The sequence below is a fragment of the Protopterus annectens genome, chromosome 4.part1, assembly GCF_019279795.1.
Source record: "Protopterus annectens isolate FY-2018-M chromosome 4.part1, PAN1.0, whole genome shotgun sequence".
Lineage (NCBI taxonomy): Eukaryota > Metazoa > Chordata > Ceratodontiformes > Protopteridae > Protopterus > Protopterus annectens.
In genome coordinates this window covers 132915434-132929853 of record NC_056734.1, presented here as the reverse complement: position 1 = coordinate 132929853, position 14420 = coordinate 132915434, and the positions used below count along the sequence as shown (strand labels likewise).

Sequence of the window (14420 nt, the reverse complement as noted above, 5' to 3'; positions counted from 1 at the left end):
GAAATATAAAATGTAAAGTCATTGCACACAACAATAAACAAAACATTTTTTCTCTAACACTAATGAAGCTATCACTAGTTGTATTGGAGACCCCCCCAAATCCTCTTAATTAATATAACTATACTCCACATCAGGCAACATCAGGGAAAGGGACAGACCACCACTCAGTGTAACATATATTCTTTTTAAATGTTAGCTGCACTGCATTTCTATCTGATAATTCTTTAGTTTCTTGGTTTCAATTGCTTTTGCAATGCTAATAGCATAAGTGATACAGTACAACAGCTTTTTTGATGTCATTACTGTAGCAAAGAAATGGGATTGGAGTCTTTGATATCATTGTGTGTAGTACTGCAGTATCCAGTGCTATACTAATGCTATTTGTATGTGGTGTAATGCAATTTATAGGTAGAAGCACTGCTTTTTAGTCTAGGAAGCTGCTCAGAATGTCTAAAAGTGTTCAGTAGATGTAGAAAAAGTTGTTTAGCATAGCTGTAATCATTAAAACAGCTGGAGAAAGTTGTGCAAATCACTACCAATATCTCAATTGCCATTTCATTTATATTAGTCACCTCACCCTTCACAGTAACCAGTAATGGTCTGTATAAGTGAGATGAACCATGTTTACTACTCATACCCAATGTTATAATTCATTGAGGCCTTATGAGCTTTACTATAAAGGCCAGCTTGAATAAAAAACATTCTGCAGAAGAATAAAGTTGGTTAGCTCAGTTGCCTGACCACTGCTGACAGTACTGTTTTTTGCAAACTTTTTTAATCACTGGGTTTTAAATTGTTGGTTTTACTGTACAGAGCACAAACTAGCAAGTTAACATTGCCCATAGCTGATTTTAGAGGTATAAGAGTGGTCATGGTTATGTTTTATTATACAGTTGTTGAGGATGTAACTTTGTATCTTCTTTAAAATACTAATGCTATGAAGTTATTTGTGAACTCCCTGGTGTTGTTAATATTCTGAGTCCTAGGTGATGTGATATTAGGGAAAAGGAAAGGTTTTTATGCTCAGCACAAGTTTTCCTTTTTCCCCAGGTACAGCAACCTTAGCTTTAGCGTTTTTGAAGCAAGGGTTGTGGGAATAAAGGTCTTCCACTAGGGATGTCTTTAGGGTCATTTTAAAACATGTTACTTTAGTAATGCTTCATCGTGATGTCCTGTACTTCACTACTTGCGGTATGCGATACCACATATAGTCATTGTGTTATGTCTAGTGTTTTAGTTTGTTACTTGCTAGCTCATTCACATACCCATTATTCTCTCTCTCTGACTTAAGGAAAGTGATATTATCCACTGACTGCAGTTCATCCAGCAGCCAGCCATTTTGAATTTCATTGACATAGTATAACAAAAGAATACTTCATGATGTTATAGGAAAACATCACTGCTAATGTGTGTTATGAAGCAAGTCAAAACATAATGCCTTACCCTGATAAAGCACAATGATTTAGCACATCATGGGGGGTAAGCAATAAATCTTATTCCAGTACAGGAATGTAATGGCGTGGTATTCCTTTCAGGGTGACCATGCTGTTATGATTAAATCCAATACTTCTTGCATTCAAATGAGGGATATTACTATTACTCAGTCTGTTTATTAAAAAATGTTTAATTTGAAATAAATAATTGGACTGTTTTAGTAGGGATAAACCACAAAACTATCCATTATGTTTTTATTTCTTGAGTTTGAGAAAGTGCTAGTCATTTTCTTGTTAGAAGATTTCACCATGACTTTTATCTTTGAGTATAGTTTGTGTAAGTACTTTTTGTTGTAAGTACAAACTAATATCACACAGTACTACATTAGTATGCTGCCAAATGGCTTTGCAACAAGATTTAGATTACTTTATTTTTCAGCATACTGCAAAGTTTTCCGGTACACCATAAGAAAATCACAGAAAGGAATATGTATATCAAACAAATAATATAAATGGGAACATTTTAGACATGGATGACTCAAGAGTATATCTTAAATGTTGGGAGAGTTCATTGTCCCTGAAATTTAAAAGAGTATTAAAGAGTATTGCTGTCTGTTATCAGACATGCTTCAGCATATTATTTTTAGAACTATTTCAGTCTGCCTATTATCCATATTTCTAAATACCGCAGGATTTACTACTGCTTTTTTACCAGAGGTGTGTGTGTGTGTGTGTGTGTGTGTGTGTGTGTGTGTGTGTGTGTGTGTGTGTGTGTGTGTGTGTCTGTGCATCTACAGAGGCAGAAATTCTGTCTAATTAAGCAAGCAGTAAGATATACCAAGTGTACAATAGGATGAAATAATTATACATGTTAGACACATTTTTAGGCATAGAGTAATGTTTAATCCTGTCTTAAGCATGTGAGACCCATGTAATTGCTCATAGAGTAATGCTAAGTCCTGTCCTAAGCAAGTTAGACATATGTTATTGTGCAGAGAGTAATGCTAAATCATGACCCAAGCATGTCAGACTTGTGCTATTGTTGTATGTGATCATGTAATTTCTACTGACAGCATCTTTAATGAACTCTACAGGATTGATACAGAGATCTTCAGTATTATTTTGTCAAAATGCTTCCATATAAAAGTGCTGTTGTGTCCCTTATGTTGTAAATTAACAGTATCAATGTGACTTAGCATACTTTGTGGATATGCTGACTTCCCCATAATTGTTAGTTAAATTGATTTGGGGGTACAGGGCCCCACCACCCAAAATGCTAGTTTTGTTGTTTTGTTGAACCCATAAAGCTACTAAAAGTTAATTGATATGTGAGTCAAGTTTACAAAAAGAGAGACTTCCAAGATGGCTGCACATTGAGCAACATCTTAATTCTAGCACTCCCAGTGTGGAAACAGAAACTCAGCAGAGAAAGCAAGTGGACCTAAAATTCTGGGTACATTTCAGTAACTGTCTAGTAAGTGTACTGTCCAGATGTGAGGAAAAAAGAAATGCAGAGAACCTGAAAGAAATTCATCTACAAAAGGTGAGGAAAAAACACTGACTGGAAAAAGTACTGCAGCTGTTCAGCAAAAAACAATGCAAGCTCCAGACATGAATTCCAGTAACCTAGAGGAAATCACAAGACAACTGCACACATACCTGGTTAAAATAAATGAAACACTTATCAACTCAAACAGCAAAAGGCTTGAAAAAATGGTAGAAGCTTTAAATAGATATTCAGAAGAGGTGGCACCCTTTGGTTATGGCTCAAAAGAAATTAAGGAAATTATTAGAAGGAATTGGGCGATCTTTAGGAGAAATTCTGATCTGATTGAAACTTTGGGTGAGATCCCACAATTTGTGTTTAGGATGGGGAAGAACTTAAATTTTTTCTTTGAATGTTTGAAAATGCAAATTCAACCTAACCTGGAAGGAACCAATAGATGTGGATTTTGTAAACGATGCCCATATATTTTAGAAACAGCTAGGATTTCTTTACAGAATATTCCTTTTGATGTTGTGTTGAAAAATGGGAACTGTAACATGAGAGGCATTGTCTACACTGCAGTATGCTCAAATTGTAGCTTTTTTATATAGGCAAAATGGAAAGACAATTGATAAATAGAATATATGAGCATTTGTATACCATAGCAAGGAAGAATTTAAACAATGCACATTTTAAGTACAGTTTGAATTGTAAAGGTTTTACCAAATTTAAGCTTGGCATTTTGGATATTTTTCCTAGGAGTCTTAGGGGGGCTGGTGAGAATTAGAGATTGAAAAAAGGGAGCTACAGTGGCAGTTAAAACTGAATGCCATGAACCCACAAGGACTTAATGAAAATATATCCATTCTTCCTATTCTAAAAGGTAGGGTACAGGAATTATAATAATAACTTTTATTAAATTTGTTTTTTGATACACTGGTTTAAGGATAGCGATCCACTATACAACTCAACTTTTTTAAGTTTAGTGTTCAAGCTTTTGGGTAGGCTTATAGTATTTACAACTTACATGAAGAATAATATGATTATTTTATAAACCTTGTAACATATCTGTTTTATGCTAAAATACCTTTGCAAACTTTCAATACTTTTCAAATTATTATTTATATATATTTATTTATATTTCTTATTGTTTATTTTTTGGTTTTGACTCAAACTTTTTATGTATTTTAAATTTTTATATTGAGGTTTTATTGGTTAATTGGTCTTTTTTACCATATAAGGGTTAATGAGCAATTTTAATTAATTATGTGGTCTATTTAAACCCTTTAAAATTTTTGTTAATTTGTTCTGAAATAAAACTGAAAATCAATGAAGGAGCACCAAAGGTCCGAAGTGATAAAGCACACAAACATTTCTATGAAAGAAAAAATCACTTGAACCACCAGGCTGAAAGATCTCACTTTAATAAAATAACAAACACAAAAACACAATGAGGTTAGTGCTTTTGGGAGAAATCACTTCATCAGACCTTCAGGGGGTTGTGCTTTTGTCTTTCATAGAAATTTTTGTGTGTTAATTTGTTCTGAAGAAGTCCCTTTACTTTCATGAGATGAAAGCATTTGACCTTTCAATAAACTGTGGATGTTATAGATTCATTATAGTGTTGTTACTTGGGAAATATAGAGACTGCAAGTTTTGGATCCAGAGAGTGTGGCTGACAGTTACATCTTTTTGAACTGGTTGTTGATCTAGTAACAAGTTTTAAGAGAAAGCAAGTAAATGAAAATGAATATTTGATATTATAAGGCTTTTTTTCTAGCAAATAAATGTATGCTTAGTAGCAATTCTGTATCTCATCCTTATGTCTCCATGGAGGCAAGCTGATAAAGAGAAATTGGCTAGGAGATAATGTTCTCTGAAAGCATTCACATGTTTTCCCAGCTGGGAGAGCTATAAAGACAAGGCAGAACCAGACAACATGTAGTAGAAGAACAGTCTGTACCATGCATCTTAGCATAGATTACTTTTTTTAAGTTAACTCGAGTTGGTGAGTGAGGCTGTCAGTTTGGGACATTTGTTCCTATTAGGACAGTAAAATTATATGATGATGTACTTAGTTTTGTGTGTTAGTATTAAAATAATAGGTTTTAGGAGGTATTGGCGGTGCTATTTGAGGGCTTCCAATAAAGCAAGTATTTGTAAGATGTGACATAGGCTCAAATGGATATGACAAGAAACAACTGTATAAAAGTTCAACCTGACAAACAGAGTATACATGTAATACAAAAGTTGGAACTAGATCTTTAACAAAAGAGATGTGGGAATAATAACTTTTTAATACAACAATGTTTTCTGTAATGCACTTAGATGTCAATTGTCTCACAGATAATTACAAAAAAGAAAGAGTAGTGAACTATATTAATAATGTAGATTGCAAACAGCTATGTTACAGAAGACACACTTGGAAATAACTGAACATGTGAATTTGATAAAGAAAGGTTTTCAGGATGGTTATTAAGCAGAATACCTGGGACAAAGGAAAGAGGGCTACTTATATTAATTACAGTAGGAGCTCTAATAGTGATAGAAGAGGGTACAAAAATAATAATGGTAGATTTGTAGTACTAAAGGACTACTGGCAAGTGAGGAGGATTACACTGGCATGTAAATTTATATTCCACCTGAAACTGCTATAATAGAGCTTAAGAAAATTCTGGGAGAAATAATCAGCTTTCAACAAGGAATATTATTTATGGGTGGGGACTGAAATTTGATTTGCAGCAGTGAAGATGTGTCCTGTGGGCCCAGAAGGGAAAGTATAACAAAGGAGGGTAGACTTTTGAAGAAATTTATGAAAATATTTGGTATGGAAAATGTGAATTAAGTACTGGGAGTTTGTAATGAATTTACATATTATTCCCCAAGATACAAAAACTGGGCTAGGCTAGATAGAATTATTTTATTATTATTATTATTTATTATTTTATATATTTTTATAGATTGTTTTTAGGGCTCTTGTACACAGACCTGAAGAAGTCTAGAAGGACGAAAGCAATCTTTGTTAACAATAGGTTATGAAAATAGAAATTGATTTTTACATGCAAAATGTATATGTATATATTTATATATATATTTTGATTGCCAAATGAACTAAGGTCGATATATTTCCAATCATGTAGTATATTGTCTTGGATAAAATCACAGACTTAATAATCAACTTAATAATCTGGTTAAATAAGAGGTACCACATCATTATAAATTTTATTTAAAGTACATAAGGGTTATATATTATTATGACAGCTACTAAGCAAGGCAGGACCAGCTCAAATGTCACATTAATGGGGGAAGGGATGTGAATTTAACATGTGTACCAATAACAGTTTGTTTTACAGCACAATAAACCACTCCCATGCCCGATAAAAAGTATATATATATATATATATATATATATATATATATATATATATTTAGAAAGCTTGTGAGGAAATTATTACTCTTTTTTTGTTTTACTTGGATCGCTTGTCTGTGTACTTAATAAAGGATTTTTGACTGGAAACAAACTGCCTGGCTTGCTGGGATTACTTTCGAATACTTAGTAATGCTGTGCAATTATATATTTTCTATTATTATTTTTTTTGTTTTGTTTTGTTTTGACTTAAGACAAGTTTACGTTCACTACTTCTACTACTATTGTCTGATCTGATTAATATACAGTGATTAACTAGAAATATATGGACTGAAAATCTTTCACACAGAGAAGTTTCTTACACTGTTTTGTTTTTGGACCCACTACACTTTAGTGGGGTGTTTTAAGACTTCGGGGATACCACGGAGATTACTTTTTTGCTAGATAGAATTTACATTTCACAGGAACATGTGCATTTAAATGAAGGTCTTGATACACACCCAATAACTATTTCAGATCATGTGCCAGTAATAACTATTATAAAAACACGGGGTAATGAAATAAAAATGAGACATTGGCACTTTCCCACATGTCCGTTAAAAAGAGGGGAATTTAAGGAATGGGTAGTGGAAATTATTCAGGAGCCATTAGAGAAGATAGAAATTTCTGCTGAAAATACAGCAGGGAGTGGGATAAAATTAAAGTGGAATTTAAAAATAGGGTGGAAATAAAAGAAAGGAAGATGTGGTTAAGAAGTAACAAGAATTATTTAGAGGGGCTGACAAATGCTAAAATATTGCAGAATAGGGAGATTCTCACAGAACAAGAAGAGGAGCAACTGCAGAATATCAAACAGAAAATAAGGGATTACCTTGTTAATATGCATGATTTTAGATAGATTACTGTTAAGCAACTGTTTTTGATGATAACTATAGAGCACAAAACTTTTAGCACAATGACTCAGGCATCAGAAAGTAGAAAGGGCTATTCCCAAGTGTAGGGAGCCTATAACAAGGAAGATAACAAGAGATCCTGTAACAGCATTAGAAATATTTTGGAAATTATATGGAAGTCTGGACAAAGCAGAGAAATGCAGAAATCAAGAACAGGTACAAATGGAAATGTTTATGGAAGAATTAAAATATGCCAAGATTACAGGTAGATGAGGCTCAATTACTAGCAGTTAAGATAGGAGGAGATGAGATAAAAATGGTGATGTTTAACCAATCTGCAGGAAAGTCCCCTGGAATAGATGGCATTCCTTTGGAAGTCTGGAAGCTAGGAGGGAAAAAATGATAAAAATCTGGAAGGTTTTGTTTAACAATTTTTTAAGGGGAGAAGTATCAACATCCTGGAAGAAAGCAGTGGTAGCTGTAATACCTAAAGAGGATAACGATCCATCATATCCATCTTCATACAGGCCTGTTTTAACCCTAAACTGTGATTAGAAAGTGTTTATATCTATAATGGCTAAAGGAATGGCAAAAGTGATGCCAAAATTTTTAGCTATGGATTAATGTTGTTTTGTGGAGGGGAGACAAACATTTGACAACATTAACAGAACACTGATGATCCAGAGGGAAGCAGAATGTAAGAAAATACCACTGCTGTTGGTGGGTCATGATGCAGAAAAAGCATTTGACAGAGTAAGCTGGGACTTTATGAGCAAGGCAGTTTGCATTCCCTGATAAAATTATAAGGTCTATTAGGAGGAATTATGAGGGATTGGAGGCAAAAATTAAAGTGGCTGGGTTCCTCTCTGATAATTTCTGCTTAAGCAGAAGAACCAGGCATGAGTGTCCTCTTTCTCCTTTGTTATTTGCATTATATTTAGAACCAGTGGCAAAGAAAATAAGAGACTCCAAATTTCAAGGATGTAATTGATATGGTAGTCGAAGAAAAGCTGGCTGTTTGCAGATGTTATTATTTTATAACTGATAAAACCAGAAAAGGATATTACAGTATTGTGGAACATTTTGAGACAGTTTCATATCTTTTCAGGATACAAACTTAATGAAGCTAAAACCAAGTCAATAGTAGTAAATTATGTACTCACATACAAATTGGTTCAGCAATATCCATATTTATAGGGACATGATAAAATAAAGTATTTAGGAGTATGAATTAAAAATTATTCTGGTGTGGCAGCTAAGACTATGTGGGAAGAGACTAAATAAAAGATTATACAAAAACTGAGAACTTGGAAGCTCTGTTATATAGATATGGATAGGAAGATGCAAGCAGTTAAAATGTTTTTAGTCCCTTTAGTCATAACACAGGTTAGACATATTTTGATCGACTAGAGGAGAAGTTGTGGATAGCAATTAATAAAGAGCTGAAGGATTTTATCTGGGAGGGGAAGATTGCAAGAGTCAAGTGGGATAAGCTGATTCTTCGAATAGAGCAAGGTGAATTAGGATTATCTGATTTGAAGGGGTATTTCATAGCTTGCAGTTAAGGCTCCTATACATAGCACAAGCAGAAACATATAATTCAAAGTGGAAAGAGATAATGATGAAATGGGGGGAATGCTCAGGAAACAAGGAGAGACTGGGATTTTGGATGTAGACCTTTAAGGAGAATAACAATAATCATACAAAATATTATATTCAGAAAGTAGCAGAAGTTTACTAAGAACTAAGCCAACATGGAATGGAGAAAGGACATTCTGCCGATAGGGATGACTGCAAATAGGGATACAGACAATAGACAAGAGGGAGATGGAATTTATTGGAGAAAACTGGCAAAGGAACCAAGTTGCTAGGAGCAAATAACTAGAGAAGGAAAGGTAATTGAATGGGAAGATGCAAAGAATATATTTGGACTGCAGGTTACAGATTGCCTTCCCTATCAAGGATTAATATCAGAGTATATGCAAACAGAAAGAAATGGGGGGGGGGGTAAATGAAAAAGACCAGCACTGGTAGTGTTTTTAGTAGAATCTAGAACAGAAGCTGATGTTAAAAAAGGAATAATTAGTAGAGCATATAAAATATTGCATGATAACTATAAGAGTCAGTCAGAGGAGGTTAGAAAGGATTTGGAAGAGAGCTTGGATAAGCAATTCACAAAGAAACAATGGGGGAATATATGCATGTCTCCCAAATATGCAACAAAAACTAGAAGATTTAGGATTTTTGCTTGTAAATGTTTACATAGATATGTTTATACCCCAAACAGACTCCAGAGAACCTTTCCTCAGGTAGCCAGCAAATGTTGGAGGTGTGATGGGGAAGAACGTGATAACTGGGAACATATTTTCTGGGAGTGTAATGACTTGCCAGACTTTAAAGATTCCCTGCAGACCACTCTGTCATAGATACTGGGTGAGCAAATTTGTGCAACTAGGGAAATGATATTTCTGAGCTATGATACAGATTTGGAATTGCCTAGACATAGTAAGGCCTGTCTAACTCTAATTATGGTGGCTGCCAAAAAAATAATTACTAGAAAATGGAAATCAAAGTCTAAAACAACTGTACTAGAAGTAGTGAATATAGCAATAGAGATGAGATAAAACAGCTGGAATTCGGATCTTTAGAAGAAGGTAGCAGAATTACATAAGAACAAAATAAAATAGGAATTGTGGGAACAATACATACAGGTGAGGAAGAGTTAGGTTTAAAAGAAGGCAGGATTTGAAAGAGCTATTTAATGAGTGGCTGACAATGATTGGGTAAATTATAGGTGATATATATAATGTTTGCAGTTAGAATTATGTCAGTATGGTTTGTGATTTAAAATGCTTGCAGCTGGAATTATGTCAATATGGTTTGTTTTCATTTATATAAATGTATGATTGCCTATGTCATAACCAATAATTTAATAAAGATATTTCTTGTTTAAAAACAAGTATCACAAACATAATTAAAGTTTGTTAACAAAATCAGCACACATTTCATTCAACAGGCTCTCACATGTATTTTGGTGTTGATACTTTTCAAAATAAAAGCACAGAATGACCAATAGGCCGAAATACCATCTGCAATATCAGGTAACATTGAAATATACCAGACAAATCAATTGCATTGCATCAAATGACTGTCCCTCTTTCAGCTGGAGTACTAATGAAAACCTTTCATTTAAGCTGGGAGTGTGTGTGTGTGTGTGTGTGTGTGTGTGTGTGGGGGGGGGGGGGGTTGGAGACACAGACTCAATTTTCTGTTCAGATTTTGAACATTGTCTAGTCAAACAATATAGATTCTGTTATACAGTGCTCACTCCTTTAAACTCACTCCTAGCAATCTTGATGTTTATATAATGCATCGTGTATCACACATATGTTCTCTAACTTTGTCATTAACTTATGCTCTGTCTTTCTGCCATGCAAGAAATCACATCAGCAGGTTGTTAAATATACTAGGCTGTTACTGTCATAAGTAAAATATCCTGTGAACTATACAGGCTGAATTAATATGACAAATAATATGTCCTTTACTATTAGTGTAATTGTACCATTTGTCTTTCTTATACTTAAAAGTATCTATAAGAAGTAAAAAATATGAGTCTGTGTTTTTAACAAATCTGCTGTTGTAGTGCTGCATTTAAAAAAATATATGAAGTGCATACTGCTTTTATAATTTTAACCCATTCATCAAAATGTCTAAATATTTATTCAATATTTGGTGAATGAAATAGCTGTCATATTTATATTTAGTAACAGATGCATATTTATATTTAGTAACAGGTACATATTTGCATTGTTGTCATGAGCACTGCTTAATTTCACCATGATTTCATCATTATTGTTAAGAAAATGTTCTTTCACTTGATTGCAAGCTTTATGTAGGACCTAATTTGGGTATCCCTAAGATCTAAATCTCTAAATCATCTCCCTAGATTACATTAAAAAGGTATTTTTAGGATACTATTTTTAATACTTTAACTTGGAATGGCAGTTTGTATAGTGTAACAGCTTATTTTTCTATTTGTTTTTCTAACTGTTTTCAATGAATCAGAAACATTTAACACTGATAGTTAATGAACAATTTAGAGCCTAAATTGGAGACTACTATATAATTGAAATAAAAACTAAATGGCTTACATGATTGTTGTTAATACAAACTAAAACAAATAAAAAATGCTTTTGTATCTTCCCTAATAAAAATATATTGTTGATAAATCTCTTGTAAAAGAGATCACATTTAAATTAAAAGAAAAAGTTAAAATATATCACTGTTGATATGTTTGCATATGCCAGAGCTATGGTAGTGTACATGGCTAAGCACTGTTCCTGCCTGGACTCAGTATTATTGAATAAAGCATATTATTCTCAGCCTAACTCCACTGCCAATCATGAGCGGACAGGAGTTCCGCTGTGGAGACCCCTAACCGGGAAAAGCTGAAAGTCTTTTTATTCTCAGCCTAACTCCATTGTGATAACTATTTGAATTTTTGAATTGTTGCAGTTGCAAGACTTACAAAGTCATCATTTCAATACAGTTCAGTCTAATCAATTGTTAATGTTAGTATAAAGTGAAGCACTGTCTGTGATGACCTCAGAGCTATGAGAAAAACAATTCACTTGTTGCAAAAAATTGGTAATGTCTGAAGCAATTATTGCATCATAATATACGTAGATACTAGATCCCTGGATAATAATACATTACTGTTCAATGCAAGTATATGAGTTGAACATTTTGATAAAATAAGTTGGCCGGTATTGATATTGTCTCCAAATAACTTTGAATTAGTTTTCTAGTAAGCAGTAGAAAGTGTAAGATACCTTCCACGGCATGACATTTTTCACAGAACAGAACTGTAAACTTACTTAGCATTGACACTACTGCTTCATTTAATATATCATTTACTATATCTGAAGAAATATGATACACAAATTATATATTAATATTAGCTCTACAGTCCAGATTAATGCAGTCACTCATGCTTCTGACAATTTCTTTGGCAGAACATATCCCATCAATGTTTTTGCTTGTTTTTTTCTGCTATATTCTATTTGTACTGTCAGTATGATTTCTGCATCTCTTGTGATTGGTGAATGACTCAACCTCAGGCTTCTTCAGGGTGGATCATTAAAAAAATATATTAAAACATCTAACTAAACAACAGAACAGCAGTATCAATAGTTAACATGTTAATGTATATATTTTCTATGAGCTCTCATGTGCAATGAACCCCTGACAGCTAATACATGCTGTAAAAATACAACACTGCCAGAAATGTCTTTTTGCAGAAATAACAGACTTTTCCAGCTGCTGAATTAAGAACTTAAAATAACTTTCTCACTGGAGTAATTTGTGGCCAAACTATTTGTTATCTCCAAAAGCCTCTGTCTTCCAGGGTCATCTCATGAGCATATCTTTAGTTAAATATTGGCACTGCATACAAAGGTACCCTCAATGTGCATTTAATTGAATAGCGCAATGTGTAATGCATAATTAGAAAGTTCTTAGTCCTTTTCAGATCTTATGGTAAGGTAATTTTTTTATAACATGCTGTGCAGATATACATTCATAGGGGTCCATGTAGAGAGATGATAAAAACAGCAAGCAAAGGAGAGTAGTGTTGTTGGAAATTAATTCATCCTCAAATCTTGGTGAGTACTTTCATGAGATGGACCCTGTTTTTATGAAATCTCAGCAAGACAACACTGATATATAGACTGTATTTTATAGCATATTTCATTGATAGAAGTAGGTTAAAAATAAAAAAGACAGTTGGGTGCAGAAATCCCAGGATAAAAAATGTCCAATCCTGGTAGGTGCACTGGTGACAGGACTGGAAAAAAATGACTGTGTAGAATCCTCAAGACACAGAAACCTTCCTACAAAGAGGTGAGGCTAGGCTCAAGGGGAGGATGCCCCCCCCCCCCCATTGTAGAAGGAAATAGTAGTCCACAAAAACAAACTGACAGGCCAAAAAAGATCCATAAAGATGACAGAGTGGACTACTGAGGATAAGAAAGAAATGATGTATTGTTACTATTATGCAGGAAGCCCAGAACTTCTAGATAGACGATGTTCAAAAAGATTAAGAGAGAAATCAGAGAAAAGAAAATACTTGCACAAGAGAAACTGTCAAAAGCTTCAAATGAAAATTTGCAGTCATTAATACAACAGATTAATGAAAAACATTATATAATACAAGAAAATGTGGGCTGCTTGGAATAAGAATCAACTGAGGAAGTGAGAAAATATAAAGAACAAAACCTAGAAATTTTTGAAAGATATAAAAAGAAACATGGACATGGGAATGAAAGAGAAATCTGATACAGTATAATATTTATTCAAAAGAGAAAGCCAAATTAATAAATACAAAAATAAGCTCCAAAGATATTTGAAGAGCAATGCAGGCAAAGGCACAAAGATATAGAAAATTTCACAATACAAAAAATAAAATCTCAAAGGGGGAACATAGAACAGAAGATTAATGAAGTAGAAGTTAAACAAATAAAAGCAGAAGTTATGGAATACCTCTGAAGTGAAGGCTTTAGTCTAACACAGGTTATGATGGGGTAGTGGTGCAGTCACAGCAAGAGTTCTCCAGTTCGATTCTCAGCTGGAGTGCCTTCTGTGAGGGGTCTGCATGTCCTCCTTGTGTTTATGTGGGTTTTCTCTGGGTGCTTCCGTTTCCTTCCATGTTACAAAGACATGCATTTGGACCATTTCTCCCAGGGCCTCCACTGAAAACTGGCTTTGTTCCAAGTCAGGATTTTCCCAGTAAACAAATGTTTAATAAATAAATAAATGTCACATCATGATGGAACAATGAGTCCTCAAAATTAGGGAAAAAAGGTGGAGTGGGAGACATCAGAAGAAGAAATATTGACATGGGAAAGAAAAAGAGATTTAATATAGTACAATATTTATGCAAAGAAGAAAGCAAAACTAATCAATACAAAAAAGCAGCACCAAAGATATTTGAAGAGAAATACAGGCAAAGGCATCCAGATATGGAAAATCTTACAATACAAAAAATAAGAAAACAAAGGATGTTAGTAGAAAAGAGGATTGATAATGGAGAAGCTAAAGAAATAGAAAGTGAAGTTATAGATTAACTATGAAGTGAAGGCTTTACTGTAAAAAAAATCCAGCTCTGATATCATCACAGCATGATGGAACAGTGAGTCCCGAAATTAAGGAGAGACAGGTGGAACGGGAAGCATCTGACCAGT

The 14420-nt window shown here is 33.8% G+C and overlaps 1 protein-coding gene across 1 annotated transcript in view; it reads left to right on the top strand.

Moving 5' to 3' along the window:
* The window catches only part of LOC122800774 (vesicle-associated membrane protein 2-like), a 592701-nt gene that overhangs the window by 36692 nt on the left and 541589 nt on the right, over positions 1-14420 (top strand). The window lies entirely within an intron of this gene.